Genomic DNA, 13,260 nt, shown 5'->3' with positions numbered 1-13,260 from the left:
GTGTTAAAAAGGCAGCCCGAAAGTAAGAGAGAGAGAGAGAGAGAGTGGGAGAGAACGTTGTACTCTCCTCGAATTGGCTACAAAGAGCGCATCGTATTTTTGCGTCGGGTGACGCTGACCAATCGGCTGCCTCCCAAATATTTTGGGCTTATGAATGAAGTGAAAAAGTGAGGGAGCAGGACGGGTGTAGTTTGATGCATCAAGCCTGAGCACACCAAAGAAATATGTGCTCAGTGAAGACCCTCTGGAGGGCCTCGGTGCCTAGCTCAGCAATGTGACGCTTCAAAACAAACCTGTTTTCGGATTTTTTTCCGATAGCGCAAGACGTGAGGGTTTGAACTGACTAGTCGGTGCATCGACTAGCGCTGGCCAAAAATGATTATAGCTTGAAGGCCTTGCTTTCTTTTCAATCTCAAAGGAAATGAAAGAAAAAGTGTTGCGGCCTTCTCGGAATTGAAGATAAGTCGCGTTCGTAATGTAATGTACTTAGCGGGAGCGGCGGTTCATTTACTTTCCACCCCAGTGGAGGCTTGAAAGAGGGGGATCAATGAAGTGCACAGATCCATACTGTAGGTGGATGCGCGGATCATTAGAGGAAGTGATTTTCCACCTTGTCACGTACTCTTTAGAGGTTTGACCTCCTCGCAAAAGTATTTGGCTCGTGTCAACTTTCTACAGAAGCTATTTTGGAGACTCGTTCCTCCTTGTTCCTCCTTGTTCCTCCTTGTTCCTCACAGGCCTGTCAGGAACTTTTAGCCACCACCTCGGAGTGGGCGTGGACTTTCTTGGCTTCCGCTTGGACACCTCCAATATTTGCATTGACAGAAGCAGGCGTGAACTCCAACCCGAAGGCTGCCAGCCTTCAGCCAATGGAAGAAAGCTGCTCATTTGCATGTCATTTGCATATCACCCCCCATGTGACTGTTTGCAATGTCGGGAGGGCAAATTAAGCAGTGTTCTGTTTTAGCCCCATTTGCATCTCATTTGCATTGGTTACTTAATGAGGGTGACTTCCATGGCCTGACCCTGGCGGAAACGCCTTACCTAGCGTAGCCCCCCCCGCAGACGGCGAGACGGGCTAATTTCATTAAGGGAAACAGCCGTTTGACAATGAGAGTGCCTTTGGATGGAATCGTTAAAAGGGACGACGGCTCGCAAGCTGTTTGTAATCAGCCACTTTTTTTTTTTGCATTCATATGGACATTGTGCCATATTTATTGTAAGGATGAAAGATTAGCCATAGAGAGTCTAGCAGGCTGCATCAATCTCCATCAGCGTCTTCGGGGCAGGCGCATTAATCATCTCATCTATGGAAAATCGTCTTCATCGGACCGTTGGGGGCGCCGCGTGCAAATTTGGATGGCGGAAAGGACAGAAGGGAAGTTAGTGGCCGAGCGAGCCGGGAGAGCACCAGCCAATACTTTTTCATTGACCCGAGGAACTCGACTTGGCTGTTAGACAGTGTTCTGTCCTGTTAATGTTCACCTGGGCTAAATAGTTTCGCTAGGCCTACTTTTCCTCTTTTTTTTTTTTCTTTTTCATTTATATCAGGCAAAGAAAGCTTCATGAATTGCCTCACATAACTGCATTTTTGCTTTGTGCTGCTTTTGTAGCTTTCAAAGAATTGCACATCCTGGAAAAAAATCAATCAAATGCAATGTTGTTCCTTTTGCTCAAGGATTTTTCGATTTTTCTCGTTGAGGACTCTTATTGATGCATTCATGCCATATAGAAAATATAAGCCCATGCCAACTAACCAGCACTCACCCACTCATTACCAGGCTTTGTGTGAGGTGCTTAACCATGGACATGGACTTGCAACATGTGTGCTTATGCGTTCGCTGGCGCGCACACACACGCTCACGATGAGCCTGGTGGTAGGTCTAATGAGAAAGAAGGCCTTGAATGGTCCTCATGCTTTGAAGCATTAAAGCTTAATAACCTGTCCTTTCAGCTGCCTCGAAAGAACATGCGCCATGCTGATAATTGGAAAGATACTGGCCATTTTCTATCGCTTTCCCATGTCTCTTTTGTCTAATGGCTGCATTTTGCTTCGGCTGGAACTATTACTTGGCCATGAAAGATTATTTTTCTGTTTCCCCCCCCCTCCAATCATAATTTGGCTATTTAGTAGCGCTTACTCGATGGACTTCTTGTTGTGCCTTTTCTAATATCTGCCACGAGGGAGGAAATAAATGGAAGGAACAAAGTAAAAAAAAAAAGGCGGCGACAATTTGATGTCATTATGGAGCAAATCTAAAAATATAAAAGCGAAGCTGCCATTTTTTCGGCTAATTAATCATCACGTACTGTTTGACTGTATATCATCTTTGATAGCACACCTGACTCTGTTTTTACACCTTTGGCTGTTTTCCTGAGACAGTCAGTCCGCCTGTCAGATGTAGGCCCTCGCCCCCTCCCACTCCCTATATGCCGTGGATTAGAGTAAAGGGCAACTTTATGTGTTGATGCCCAGAGCAGTGTTTGTATGGCTTCCAGTAAGTGGCTAATGTGCGGTCACAGTTGGAGGAGGCCTGTCCACATTGCCGTGTCGCCACGGGGACGAGGACGACAGTTCACCGCGCTCGCCTGTTTAATGCGCCCTGACCCAGAAACTACCCGTCTGACCTCTTTAGCTTCTGCTTATAGAAAAGCTCCTTCACATTTCGCTCTCTCGCCCGCTTTCCCTCTGTTGTCCTTATGTCCTCTCCACGTGACGCCGCACGGCCCGTCCAATCCACCGTCAAAGTGTCAAAAGTTTCTTTCGAGAGAGTTTGCAATGCAAATATTGTTTTCTTGCGTCACGCTGTGAGATTTTGCTGCCTTTATTTCCTCTTCTCGAACTTTGCCAACATTCTGAGTGATGATCTTTGGATTATTTGTGTTCATCCGCAACATCCAAACCATCTGTTTTTGATACTTTTTTTGGCTTTAAGGTTTGGCTGCTGTAGCCAGAAAGAAACATTTGAAGCAAAAAGTTCGACTTGCATCTCCCATATTTCTAATTTGACATGTATCTGTCGCTGGAAAGCAAAGCGTGGAGAGTCTCCGTCACACAAATTAACTTCTCCCCTTAGCAACCGCGCCGTGTTTTTGTGATTCTTCTAACTTTGTTCCAGAAAGAAAACCAACTTGACTATATAACCTGTTTTTTAAAAAAAGGAAAAAAAATCCACTCCCCACCGCCACCCCACCCCCCGTTATTGTGACTTATATAAGCTGTGTTACTGTCTCTGCTTGACCTCTCACTGCGGTGACAGTTGGTGCTGCGAGAACACCGCCCAATCCCATTCTATCAGGCTCAAGAGATATGTGTGTGTTTGTTTTGTGTTTTTTGTTTGCCGTAAAACCTTCAACTCAAATCGAGCATATCCCACCTTAATAAACTCCAAGTTGACCCCAAGTGCCTCTCTTTGTAAACAATCTCGCATTTCAAGGAAAGCAGCAGAACTGAGTGACTATCTGAACTTCTTGCCTGCTTTGTCGCCCCTCCAAAAATAAACCAAGTATATAAAGCCTATAAAATTTAATAATTAATCCAAAGACATTTATGTATGCTCACATCAGAATGCATTTGTCACCAGTGAGGACCCCCTCCCAATTGGCCTATCCCAAATGTCACCCCCCTTCATCCTCTCCTCTATGAATAGCACAGGAGATGTTACGCAACCCTCCTCCCCCCCTCCCTCTCCTTTTTCGACTACCAAAGACATCAGCATGTCAACAAAGGCTGCCTGCCGGCTGCAGATGGGCCTGTTGTTTTTGTTATCTTCCTCCCCGGTACTGTGAATCTTCGACTACATTATCAAGTTAATGATATGATATGACGTGACACGCACCGCTTGGTGAGAAAACGCTAGAGGAGGGGGGGGGGGGGTGCAGAGTTTTGCACGGCGACGATAAAAACAGTTCAAGAAGTTGGGGACACGACGGATGTCTCGACAGCACGGCGGTTGTCGTCGAGCCGTCACGGGGCCCGCCGGAGTTCCTCTCGCCGTCCCGTTCTCTTCTGCTCCGTAATCGGTGGCCCGGTTGTTGAGTTCTTCTGCACCGAGTTCACCTCTCCTTCTCCCCTGCATGAGTCATCACAGGATAATCAGGCCCAGAGCCGTACAAGGATAACTCAGCCTGACAGCGCAGACACGCTCTAACGACCATCGCCATCCCGTCGAAAGAATTTTAAAAAGCAATCGCCACAAAAGTGGCCGCCGAGGAAAGGGAGAGAGATTGATTGGGAGAATGGAATGAGTTTATTTCCCTCCTCATATATACAATATTTCCTTTCTCCTTCACTGACTTTGGATGTGCTCGACACGGACGTGTGTTTCCTCCCCTGCTGGGTTTAGTAGGTCATCGGGTGCAGTGAGTTGGCACATCAGGGTTTTCCCCAGGTTAGTGTCAAGGCCAGTGCCCAGGATAATTATGCTTTTTTTTTTTTTCTCTGTTTACTTTAGGAGAACATTCCCCTTTTCCTCCCATTCCCCTTCATATTCCCGCTTTCGACTCTTTCTGGAGCCCAGTGGTGCCATCTGTCAGATGTATGTGTTTGTACACGCCGAGCTCAAGAAAGAGAAAGTATATTATGCAAATGAGGGGAGAAGAGAGGTTGGGGCTGAGGGTGGCAGTGAGCAGAAGGGTGGAGAAGAGGGAGAAGTGAAATGGAAATGATTGTGCGCACGTGTTGGAAGAGGGAGCGTGTGCGCACAAATGGGCGTTTGTGTGTTTGAACGTCTGCCCGAGAGCTGCAAAGTCAGCCATTAATATGACCTCTTCCTGGCAATGTGTGTGTGTGTGTACTTGAAAGCAGCTGTTTTTTTTTTTTTACCAGCAGCATGCTGTGATTTTGGATATCTAATTTATTTGAATCTCTGGTGAATATGATGTCATTTAAATAAAAATTTGACCTGCTTTTAGGTACGTTTATTTAATGGCTCTTTGGGACCACACTTCCAGAGAACCACCCATACGTCCTGGCTACTCAATATCCACAAAGTTACATTGAGATTTACGATTATCATCCATCTGTTGAGCCTAGAAGATATTTTTTTTTCCTTTGTTTCCAAGCAAAAAGGCCTCTGAGGTCAACCAGCGTCCTGGAACTGATTATGTTGGGCTGTAATCTTTCTACCAGCCCCTTGTTAGCAGCTCATTTGGAAGGTATTCCAGGGTAAACCCATTAAGTAATGGGATTACAATATGTTGCTAGTCTGCAGGGACCCCTCCTCCTTTATTGTAAAGAAGAAAAAGATTTAACATGACAGTTTGAAACTCCACCAGGTGGATATTAGTGATTTTTACCTTCCACGGGTAAATAAACAAAATGGCCGCCAACGATGGCAAGAAGTTTGAAAGGGCAAAGCCGGATTTTTCTTGTTTATTAACTATAGTGGTCAAACTCCCCCGTATAATAAAGTCGTTTCATCACTTCCCGACAGTTTGTTGTTATGAACCGAGTTTCATACGCCGCTTTGCTCATCATTAGTGCCAGTCGGTCACAAGCAAAAGGCCAAGAACAAATGACACCGACGTATAGACGGAAAACGGTGAAAGGAAGGTTTGAAAGATAAAAGTGACACTGATAAACCCAAGGTCATTGATAATTAAAAAGATAATTACGCGGCGGCTTCGCTAAAGACACGCAAGCTAATCTCAAAGGTTAGCTCGCGTTTGACATCATCAGCACCTCGGATGGTTTGATCGAAAGTTGTAAATGAAGCTTCTTTAGAAAGATGTGAATCGTACGTTCGGTCATAACAGAGCAAAAAAATACGGCACACGGTAGGACAATAAAATTGGCGGAAAGGATGTCAACCCACAAGGACATCATTAGATGAGATTAACAGCAGGGGGGCTGGGGTATTTTGGCCCCGGGTTCAAAGTTATCATTTTACTGGCCTATGACCCTGACGAGCTCCTTCGGCAGGGCTTATTAACTCAGACCTTGCGTGTATATCTCCAAAGCCTTCTTTCTTTTTCCGCCGCAACAAAAATGGCACATTACGGGGGCTTCGGACATTCCTCGGCACGCAAGGTTTGTGTAGGAGTCGGCCTTGCACGGCAAGCCCTTTGTCATTTTCTACTTGAGAAGAAGAAAAAAAAAATCGCCCTTTTTAGTTCTTTTTCTTTGAGTTTCACTTCTTGCATGGCTTCATGGTCGAAGGAAGCAAAGTGTCATTTTTGTTTATGAAAGTCGATATTTAAAGACACAGAAAAGGCGAGCGGATGATTGACAGCTTGCGTTTTTCCCAAAAGGATTGTTGCACCCCCCTCCACCCCTCCCTCCCAGTTTTAGCCCATTGGAGGAGGTGAACCGGCGAACAGGCCTGTAATTGTGGTAAACATGGAAATGCAATATTCACGCCAGGACTGTTCTGTCAGCTTAATGGACAACTTCTGTCATCTGTCACACGCTTGATCCCCCCTTTTATTCGTGACTTTCTGTGTTTTTTAACACTCTTGTCACACACTAAATTCTCTAGATTACCGACCAATCAGACGCGAGCGCTGACAGGTTTAGGATGAAAAATTAATTCGACAGTGATTTTCTAAATCTTCTAAGAATGATAATGTACGTTTAATCTGCTTGGGAGGGGAGAGATAACTTGGTATATTTAAGTGGTCATTTAAAATGCTCAATTTTTTTTTTGTGTGTGCTGTTTAGCTACATTATACAGTCCGCAAATACACTACTGATAATAATAATAATAAAAATAATAATATTAATAAAAATAATATTATTAATAGTATTATTCTTATTAGTAACAAGAACAATAATAACAATAATAATAATAAAAAAATAATGATAAAAAAATAAAATAAATAAAAAACACCTTAAATATGCCCAAGATGTGGCACTGCCACTGCCCATTATTTTATCCTTTTATCCTTTTGAGCCGAGCACTTGAGGGCCATCAAGTCTTATTATTTAAATGACTTGTTTGGGTGTCCAATTTAAGGTACGCTGCAAGAAAATTGGCTGAGATTTGGTTAGCCGCCAGTCGAGAAGCAGTTCTTGCAATGAAACTAACAAAGACTTCAAAACTCGATCCTAACTGCGATACCAGACTGCACATTTATTATAAGCTTTTTTTTTTCAAAACAAGTCCCCCCACACACACACACCCCACAATATCTCATCTTTTCTCTTCGCAATTAAGAGTTAGCCTTGCGAGAAGACCGCCGAGCATCATTTGGTTAGTCCGCCCCATCGCACAATGCCACTTCTCAGTCACTTTGGCACCACACAATTGAGACAAAAGACAAAGTGAGACAAAGCGGCATAAGTTTGTATCAACACAGAGACTTGCAGAGGCAGAGCGCCTCTTGCAAAGCGCTCCGTCTTCATCATATCTGATGCAGACAGTCAACTTAGAAGAAAGGTGTGTAGGCGCGTGGCTCCATCGTCTACACCCCCTCCTCCCCTTGCCCCAAACTAATGACTGATTCCGATCACCGCCCCACCATTGTCTTACAGCTGCCTCTCGAGAAATAAAGCAGGAAAGACAGAAAAAAAAATCACAGAGCAGAAAGAGGAATCCTAATTAATTGTATGAATATGCAGATTGGGTGGAATCCTCTGGATAGCCGATTCTTTTCACCTCGATCCGCTTCAATATTTAGACAGAGCTCGCAGGGACAAAGCCGAGAGTATAGGCGGAGCGTTCAATCAGCCTCGATTCAAGTCAAACTTTTTCGGTGTGTGTCTATAGACCTCGATTTTTATTTTTTATTTTGTCTCACTCATGCATAACATCAGGCCAGCATTTTAAGCCAAGCCAGTTTCAAAATCAGTCTGTCAGGCTGTTTTAGCGGATACATATATTGTTTGTTATGTGTGTGTGTCTGTGTGTGTGTACTCTGCATGCTCGTGACTGCAGTGAAGAATGAGTCATGTTAATGTCTGGAAGTCGTGTCGCGATCTCAAAACCACGAACCGGGCAAAAACAGTTGGTCATCTGGTGTGCATTGAGATATCGCAGCTAGACTGTTAAACGTGCGTGTGTGTGTCCCTCTGTGTGTGTTTGTGAGTGTGAGAGACCTTGAAGTGAGACACTGTGAAGCATTTTGCCCCCCCCCCCAAAAAAGTCTTAAAGTAATAAGACAGGTTTTTCTAATTTGTTAAACGACAAATGCGCCAGATCACCTTTTTTAGCCAAAAAACATTTAAGACACCTTTAATAGCTTTTCCGAAACAATATTGGATTCGAAACGGGATGCTGCAAGGATTCAAATTAAACATCCAGCTGTGTAAAAAAAGTTGTTAATGTGAGAGCAACCTGAGATTTGGGTGCAATTGTTTTTTTTCTCCCCCCCCCTTCTGCCTTGCAATCTGTTTTTCATCATCATTATGCTTTTCAGTAATGAGCCACAGGAAAACAGGCAAGTCCAACATAATGGAATATTTAACAGTGTTGTGTGTCCTTGGATGGGTAACGTTCTCCTGGAAAGAGTGAATACCGGAGTGTTTGTGTGAGAGGGCGAGATAAGGCGCAGCAGGGGGTTAAGACTCGAGATGGGCTGAGTCTTGTTTTCCTCCCTGAATTATTTAGTGCCAGCTCGCCCGGGCTTTTGTAGGAAGACCTCAAATCGGAGGCATATTCTCCGGATGGGTGCTCTTTTATCCACGACCTGATTTTTGAGAAATAAATAAATAATAAATTCTGAAAGTGATCAGAAAAACTGGAGTGCAATTGTCCAAAAGCTGCTTTGGCCACTGCATGGATGTGCGATGGTCTCTGCTTAAAGCCTCTTAACAGCGCTGCGGGTTTCCAACCCCGTGTCAAGTGATTTCAGCTTTTGTTTGATCTCTCTTAAATGACCTGAAAAGTATCGACGGGATCATCCCGCTCTTAATGTTTTTCCCCATTTGTTGAAAGTCATGCCTTCGATTTAGACTTAAAGGATTTCACGTTCTGGATACCGACGTGAATAATCTTGTGTACCTAATGTATTGTCCAGGAGGCCACACCCAGATTTTAAAAACATATCCCCACCTAACAGATTTTTTTTTTTGTCCTTCTGCCCAGTTCCTCGCAACCATCCCATCAACATGTTGGCACACACACACTCGGTGTTTTTAGAAAGCAAAAACAACACAGGCAGGACGACTAAAATATGGACCCGCTTAATCTCTGCGGGTGGATGAGTATCAAATCCGAAACATTGAGGAAGAGAGAGAGAGAGAGCGAGAGAGGCTGGAGGAACACTGTGTTCATTTTGCCAAGGCCAGATGGTGAGGGCAGCTTTAGAGTTGCACAGCCTCTCTGTCCGTTAGGCCTTCACACACACACACACAAACACACACACACAACCGCAGCCACGTCTGTTTATACAGCAGTGTTCTTCTGTATGTGCTGGCCTGAGTGAGTCAGACTTATTAGATTAATCTTTTATTTGTCTCTACGTTGTTATCGCTGTTTTTCATCTCACCGTGTTGCCGGGATTAAGAGGCAGGGTCTGTTTTGCATTGCTTGTGTTTGGATAGTTTGTAAAGCTTTTTCCTCTTATGTGTGTATGTGGATGAATATGTGTACCGTATTTTACGGACTATAAGGCGCACCATTGATGCATCATGTCAGATTTTTAATCCGAATCAAATCATTCTCCATTTTATCTTTTTTATTTCAACTTCAGACGCAACAAATGACTATAATCACAAAATAATGATCCATAGTCTTTGTGATTCATGATTCAAAGTCTTCAGCGGGCCACTTATGATTGATTTCATGACACAATGCTTCGGGCCAGTTTAAATTTAGGAATTTGGTCCATCTATAAGGCGCACCGGACTATAAGGGAGCTTTTGAGGAAATTTTAGTTTTTTAGGTGCGCCTTATAGTCCGGAAAATACGGTATTTGTTTTTAAACTTTTCCAAACCTTAGGGAAGCCCCTTTTAATAATTGGTGCAAAGGGCCATTCTGTGTGAAATTTTATTTATTTATTTAATGATGCAGAGAGAGCTGTGGCTGAAAACATCTCATCCATGTGATATATTTGGAAAGTTCTCATCCGTTCTGACTCATTCCTCCTTGTTGCCGCCGTGTTTAATCAACACTTTGCTACCCTGTTGGAAAACAGATTTTTCTCGCTCTTGTCTGTCACTAATGCACTTTTAAAACCTTTGGATAAAAGCACGAGATGTATTTTAGCGCAGAACGTTTCCAAGCGGGGTCCGGAGGTCGAACAGTAAATGTATAACGCTTGAAAGAAAATAGTCGGGCTCGTTGTCATTCCAGCAAAATATGTCTCGGCCTCGCAGAACCGGTGTGTCAACTCAGGATATACACTCCTTTCCTTCGCGTGACCTCACATTGACCTCTAGAGTTTTATTGCCATGAGGGAAAATATGTTGTTTGCGCTGCATAGCATGAATTGTGCCGCTCTAATCATTTGTTTATGCATGACTTTTTTTTTTTTTCTAGGGTTGTTTTCTTTGGTTGAACGCCCTCGGCCTGACTCGGTTGAATGTAAACGGTTGCGCTATTGTTAGCCTCATTTACTTCAATGCATTGATTTTGTTATGCTAGGAATTAAAAATCGGCTTGTTTGCTTTAATATGCGGCGTACAGTCGAAAAAATACATTTCAGCAGTCCTTCATGTTTCAATTCAGTTTGAACTGCCTTGATTAACAATTAATGGAAATGGAACATTAATAAAATACCCACCTGTAAGTCTCATGTTCCATCCTCGGTGATTTTTTTATTTTTTTTTTCCACCTACCGTCTTGCAGCCTGTCAATGCACCGACAGAATACTAATTGCAAATTTAGCTGTTGATATCCCACAGCCCCGCTCAAATTGAAGATTAAATTAGCCAAAAGTATAACGGGCAGGACTTGTATATTCTAAGCAAGCCTTTGATTTCAAATTCCAGATTGATTGAACATCGCCTCAGGTCTATGCCTGGGCATAAATGTTATGTTTAATTCAAAGTTTTTTTTTTTTTTTTTTTTTTTACACTGGATGGAACCAAACTGATCACGACTTGTTTACATTCTCCAAGCCCGGGCAAGTCCTGGCCTACTTTCCCAAGACTTGCTTGCACTTTAAACTGACTTAAGTGCATGTTTGTGCTCGGGACTGTCCTCGACATATGTACGCAAATTAGCTTTGCATGTATAATGCAAAACTCCTCGGATATGGATCCATATACAGTCCTATCTTTAGCCGAGCGTTCCCACCGCCTTCGTGTGAGTGACGGGTTACATTTGTTCCTGTATACAGAAGATGTATGGCCGCTGCAGCGTGACCCCGTTTGGCTGTAAGATCTCCATCACTCAGGGTGACTTGGAACTTGACGCTGATAAAATGCAGCCAGGCACTTGACGGCTTATATAAAATAGGCCGATAACAAGCCGGTTCACATTCAAGATGTTGGGCTTTTGTGCTCAAACAGACTTTATCAGTCTTTTATGAAATCATCTGTTCTCTGTTAAAAGTGCGATTATATAAGCATATAGAAAAGTGTATAGCCGAGTGAAAATCAGTCGGCCCATCTGTTTTCTGGGAACGTCTTACTCCATCAGTCAAGCGGCGATGTCTGGCTCGCTTGCGCGGCTATTTAACCAGATTTAAACGTGTAGAATTGTGGAGCGAAAATCTCGTGGGTGTGTGCGTGAAAAGTGTGTCCCTGACAGCCCTGTGGATCCACACGGCCCGTAGCCGAGCAGATACCAAGTCGAGATTAGGATGTAATTACACGCCACTTTCTGTGCCGTCTATCTGCCGAGGAGAGGAAGAAAAAAAATACAGGGGGAGATGTGAGGAGGAAGGTTGGGGTCACATATGTCGCCTCAAATGTGCCGACGAATTAAAAAAAAAACAAAACACCTGCCCTACCTGCTTTTCTGTGGGCATCAAATGTTTTGACTGGAAAGCTGTCCCACCCTCCCCTCCTGCGGTGCTTGCTCTCTGGCTGTCTGTTGCCACGGCAACGTAATGAGCCATCCCAACCCATCCGCAGGATGGTGCGCGTGCCTTCGGCATCAAACATTTGGATAATCTTCACTCTCATTTATATGCAAAGTCAGCATAAGAAAAAGTGGCAAAAAAAAAAAGTATGGAGACGTGTGGGAGGGGCCGTGAAAAGAAATCCTGTTTTTCTTCCCCGAACATGTATCCCTTGTGCACACTAGGAAGATAATTTGCAAAAAAAAAAACCCATAAATGGAAGCATCTTTTTTTTTTTTTTGCCCTGACTCCCTTTTCCTTAAATCTCTTCATGTCTTGTTCTCATTACAGTTTTGCCCTCTTTTTTTCCTGTGGTGACATTTTTAGGTCACCCCTCGCTCACTTTCATCATCTCGACGGCGCCACACTGTATGCAGCAAAGGTGAAGACGGTGGGATGCGGGAAGAATTTCCCCCTCGGGGGTGGAAGGGAAAAAAAAAAAACGGTGATCTTCCGGCGCGTTCCCCGCTTTTCGCCGGCTGCCGTTTGAAGACGGCGTTGCTGCCGTTGTATGAGACAGCTGTCACAAACGAATGAATACCTATAAGAGCCACGCGGCATCCTCACATGCTGTCACCGTCTTTTAAGGGAAGAAATTCCCCCCAATCAGTAGCTATGTTGATATGAGCAAGTTTTAATCCCACTTTTGGGTGTGTTGGGGGGGGGGGGGAACCGCATTCATGCCGGATCAAAAGCTTTAAAGGGATTTTGGAGATGGAGTCTGTCTGTGAGTGTGTGTGTGTTTTATTTTTATGAAAAGGAGTTGGGGGGGGGGCTTTGACACAGATGTGATTGAATATTGAAAAACAAATACGGTGCACGTCACCACGTATACTGTAAACACACAGCCAGCCTGCAAATACAGTAGATTTTATTTTATCCTGTGAGTAAAAAGTCTCCACACACCCCCGTTAAAAAAAATTGATCAATATTAAATAATTAGATAAATAATTCCCCCCAAAATTCCAAAATAAAAACAAATACCTGCAAGTACAGTACAGTACATTTTAGTTTATCCTGAGTAAAAAGTCTAAAATTAAAATACAAATGGTTGTTTTAATTTGATCAATACTAAATAATTAGATAAATAATTCTCCCCAAAATTCCACAATAAAAAAATACAACAAATATTTGTTCCTATGTTTTTTTGTTTTGGTTTTCATGGAGGATATAAACAAACAAAAAGCAAATTCCTCACAGAAGGTTGTAATCAACAATGGCTTGACTATCCATTAATGCTTTGTGCCACTGGCAAAGTAGCAAATCTGCACTGTTAATCCCTCGCACCAATGTTTTCTGTGTAATCCTGC

The 13,260-nt window shown here is 43.5% G+C and overlaps 1 long non-coding RNA gene across 8 annotated transcripts in view; it reads left to right on the top strand.

Annotated features, from left to right (window-relative positions):
* Positions 1–13,260, top strand: part of LOC148380022 (uncharacterized) — a 199,698-nt gene that overhangs the window by 1,512 nt on the left and 184,926 nt on the right. The gene's annotated exons all lie outside the window — the stretch shown is intronic.

This window comes from Syngnathus floridae, chromosome 21, assembly GCF_059516105.1.
Source record: "Syngnathus floridae isolate MCC-2025c chromosome 21, RoL_Sflo_1.0, whole genome shotgun sequence".
NCBI classification, from domain to species: Eukaryota; Metazoa; Chordata; class Actinopteri; order Syngnathiformes; family Syngnathidae; genus Syngnathus; species Syngnathus floridae.
The sequence above is the reverse complement of the archived record's forward strand: the minus strand, read 5'-3'. Positions and strand labels throughout refer to the sequence as shown.